This window comes from Protopterus annectens, chromosome 10.part0 (assembly GCF_019279795.1).
Source record: "Protopterus annectens isolate FY-2018-M chromosome 10.part0, PAN1.0, whole genome shotgun sequence".
Taxonomy (NCBI): domain Eukaryota; kingdom Metazoa; phylum Chordata; order Ceratodontiformes; family Protopteridae; genus Protopterus; species Protopterus annectens.
In genome coordinates, this window is record NC_056744.1 from 309,851,587 (window position 1) to 309,856,586 (window position 5,000).

The window sequence follows — 5,000 nt, forward strand, 5'->3', positions numbered from 1 at the left end:
TCAATTTTTGTACTGATATTGATCACTATGTCTTCCTCCTTTTTAGTTCTGTCTGATGAAGCGGAGTTTCATTCCGCGAAAGCGCTTACTTTTTACTAAAGAGTTTTACAAGATTTTTATGCCTCCGGGGCTGAACAGCCAGCTATTTATTGGAACTGTGATATATCTTTTGTTGCTTGGCTTGGAGTATTGTGGATATCCTTCAGTTCGTGGATTTATATGGCACTTTTGATAATCACCATTTTTGAGTGACTTATATTCATTCATTTTCACTCAGTTCCTTGGCGTTTGGGTGTTTTTTTCATTTCTCTTTCGTTGGGATAGTGTCTGTGTATATTCATCTTTGGGTGCCATGGAAGGAGCTGGTAGTGTTATAGAAACACATGATATGTTGCCTGTGCATTCCAGTACAAGGTTGGTGAACTTTTTGGAGGAGAGCAATAATCCCCTTGTGGGTATGCAAGGGACTATTACTGACGACCTGTCTGAAAATAGACTTGTTAATGAGCAAGTGGTTTGAGGTATTAAGAGAGACATTGAAAATGACTTGTATCGATTTAAAAGGCTACAAGCACAACGGTATCACATGGAAGTGTGTTTGAACAGTGGGGTAATACCAAGAGGTCTACGTATTCTTACAATGCCCACGTATGGCAACACATATCCTTTGCATTTGAAGCAATGGCAACAAATCAACTTAAATACAAGTAAGGAATATATTAAATTGTTAATAGAGTTCTTTCACCCCATGGAGAAGGAACTAAGAGATTGTATAGTCAAATTACAAGACAACCTGGTGGAGCAGTGTGGTATAGACTCCACTGAACTTTACATGCAAGAATTGTTAGACAGGGTCTCACGTTATGAACATAGTTTGCTAAATAACAAGCGAAAAAAACTGAATAGAGATCTTAATGATTTTGCCAAGAATAACGTGTTTGTATGGCCTAGATATACGAATGAGAATAATAGATCTAGCGCCACTACTCACACCCATACTGAGAGAGCTGGCTCTAGATCTCTTAGATTTAATACCACTCAGCATGAACCTGTTGGCATGATGCCCAACAAGAAAGGGCCGGGACCAGTAGTATCTGAAAATAATGTGATAAGACAAGCTCCGATTGTCACCCAACAGAGTGGGGATTTAAACATGGAGAACATATCAGCCCCCACTGATGCTACATCACCGGGAGCCACACCATCTCTATATACTACCCCCAATGAAACAATATTAGGAAACACACGTATCTTGGCACACGACAATGGTGGCATTTCTGAGGCCACTGGTAGTCTTTCAGCAGCTGTTAGAAGGAAAATACAATTGGATAAAATGGAAAATCAGAATTTTTCGGAGTTTCCTCTTCCAATTCGTATAAACAGAAAGAGATCTCTGGACATGGACAATTACAAAGGAGCAAAAAGGAAGGACACATCCATTGTGCAGCAACAGTGGACACTACAAAATTGTTGGAATCAGGATCTCTAGTTTTGAATATTTCTAGACATGTTCTTACTCAATATGAGATCAATGTTCTTAACAGAGGGGTATCATTTATTCCCACTAGAAACATGGATATGAGTCAGGCACTAATAGCACTTAGAGTGTTTGCTCGTAATGTAGCTTTGAAACTTATGTTTGGTACAGAACCCAGCTCTGGTCCAACCTTGCTTAAGAACAGGAGCAGTTTTACACCTCATCTTAATGCAAATTTGGAAATATTTGTACAGGCAGTTGAAACTACTTTATATCAAGAACTAAGTTTGAGCAGTACTAATAGTTATAAAAATTTAATGGATATGGAAGTCACAGCTCTGAATGGATTGAGGGACAACACAGCCATAGTCATACGTCCAGCAGACAAAGGGGGCCCGGTGGTGGTCCTGGACAGTGACTACTATGATTTTAAAATGTTACAATTGCTGAATAATGATGATTATGAAGTCATACAAATTAACAAAGTGGACTTAATGCAACAAAACATTAATAATACTTTATATGAATGTAAATGTATGAATCTTATTAATGATGATCTTCTTCAATATTTTTTGGTTCCATACCCTTTAGTACCCACTATCAATGGGTTACCCAAAGTTCATAAAAATCTTTACAAGCCCAAGTTTAGACCCATTGTCTCTGGATCAGGGTGGCTTACTGAACCCATCTCCATATATTTAGATTTTGAATTGAAAAAATATTTGAACACCAACATATATGTATTGAAAGATACAGAACACTTTCTTAAAGATCTCTATGCAAGCACTAAGGTAATAGTTGCATTTAAGAACATCATCTTTGTCACCATGGATGTGGTATCATTATTCACTTGTATTCCAATGAGGAAGGGATCAATTATGTTAAATCCTATCTGGGGAATAACACTAACTTGGAACAGGGCAGAATGGACTTTTTATGTCTTCTCATTGAATTAGTTTTAGAAAACAACATCTTTTTGTATCGTGAGACTTGCTACAAACAAAGGAAGGGGGTGGCCATGGGCACTAGCCGTGCCAACAGCTATGCCAACTTGGTCATGGCAGCCTTTGAGCAGAGGTACATCATAGGTAATCCACATATAGTATTTTTTAGGAGATTCGTAGACGATTTGTTTTTCTTGTGGCAGGGATCCCTATATGAGTTAACAGAATTCTTCAATGGACTCAATAATTTGAGCACATTTTTAAGGTTTACCATGATTCATTCATACACTAGTATAGATTATTTAGATGTAACTATTTTTAAAACAAGTAGTGGGGTGGACACAAGAGTGTATCGCAAACTATGCTATAGACCAGCATATCTACATAGGGACAATATGCATAGCCAGTATGTGTTCAAAAATATTATAAAGGGACAGGCCATGAGGATGTCGAGGCTTCCAGTAATGATGAGCAATTCAAGAAAGAATTAAATTCTTTGGGAAAAGGTCTATTGACCCGAGGGTATAAACCACATGAAATTAGTAATGTGTATTCTGAAATGGGCAGTTTGAGAACTACTAGAGCCCGACCGTATTTCTCTGATAGCACATCAATTGCTGGTAAAGATAGTACCAGATACAATAAGGTAGCGTTGGTCGTGCCTTACTGCAATAATGTGCACCTCATCAAACAAGCCATATCACAGCATTGGAATATTTTAACAGCAGATGCTCACATTAAGGACATAGTAGGCATATACCCTAGTTTTACTTTCAGTAATATGAAGTGTTTGAAACAGATTGTACGTCATAATAGGAACAGCAACATTCCTGACATGACTAAGTCTGGATTTGAATGTACCAAGAAATGTGGTCACTGTATCCAGTGTGAGTACATAGATGAGTCCCACTATTTCAAACATCCAGACACAGGCAGGCTCTGGGAGCTCAGATGTAACTCTAACTGTCTTACTAAAAATGTGGTATACGTTGCCCATTGCGTCCAATGTTTTTCCTTTTACATAGGCAAAACTAACAGGACGCTCAGAGAGCGTATCAGGGATCATTATTATTGTTATGTCAAAGGTCATGATTATAGTGCATTAGCCAAGCATACCGTGAATGAGGGAACTTCTCACATTTTTTTATTTCAGGTACTACACGTGCAGACTCCATCTGTACGTCTTGGAAATATAATCAATATGACTGAACAAGCTGAACTTGAGCGGATATTAAGGCTGGCAGCCCATAGAGGTAAGGGCTTGAATGAGACAGTTTCTTTGAAGCCATACCTTAAAGGCAGGAGGCTACGTTAGTTTTTCTTATCTCTAGACTTCCATATACCAACTTGGGGTCTTGAGCATATGTTCCCTGTCAGATTTTATAAAAAAAATTTTATTATTCAAAGTATAGCTTTTTCTGTTTTTAGATATACACATACATTTGTACTTATGCATATACTTGCTCTTTGTACATTCATGGCAACATCATTATTGCCAGTATGACTTTGTTTTTATTTTGCTTTTATGCGTATGGTTTGATTGTTTTCATGCTCTCAGTAATTGGTTTTAGGGCATTTTTTGCTATTTTGTTTTTTTGCTTTTTCGCTTTTTGCTTTTATGTTAGGGATAGGAGAATGTGGGATCACTCACATGATAGGGTTGTTAACGCTATGGTCGCTCTCAGTGCCTACCAGTTTCCACACGTTTAGTACTAGTTGTCGCTCTCCGCACTTGTGCAGCGCTGTAGCGCTTTTTTGGCGTGGTTGTTTGGTATTGTGGTGCGTGGGGGGCGGGTTCGTGTCGTGGTGTATGCGTCTGTTGCAGATTGTGCGTTGGTTTCTAACACATCTCTTGCTAGAATGTTGCAGGAATGGGTAGGTGGCGTTTTGGCACTATTCACACTGTTCATATTGGGATACACACGTGACCCCAGTGCGTGTGACCGGGCGCTGATTGTGGGTGTCAATGGATGGCATGAACATGTCGAGACTTGCTGTTTGGGTCAGGGATCGGCAGCGAGATGCGGATTGCAATTGTGAATCGGCTTGGATCTGCTCAAGGACTGAAGTTGAAACTAGGGTGAATGCTGGGGGACCAGCTTACGCTTATATGTTAGTAAACTATATCCATGGTTTAAATTGGTGTGCAGTCTGCGGTGGATGTATGTGCTGCGTTGCTGACTTGTTTCCTATGTGCTGTGGTGCTGGGTGGCCGTGCTTTGGGGGCGTTACAGCGTTGCATATGTGTATTTGTGATTATTTGGTTTTATTACGTGATATTTGTACTTATTTTATATACGTATTTCAACAGTACCTTGGTATGGCAATCCATTAGAACCAGTACTTATTGTTATAGGTACACCTAATTTAAGTGTATTAACGACCATCATTTGGTCATCTCTATGATATGATGAATGCATTTTGAATAATGGTCAGTGGATTTTATACTGGGGGAATGAAGAAGGTTATTAACTAAGACAGTATTAGCTCAGCAATGATATTTTTGTTGTGATGCATAATTGGGCCAGCGTGAATTGTTAATATTATGATTGTTGTTTTTATTGTTTTTACTCTACATG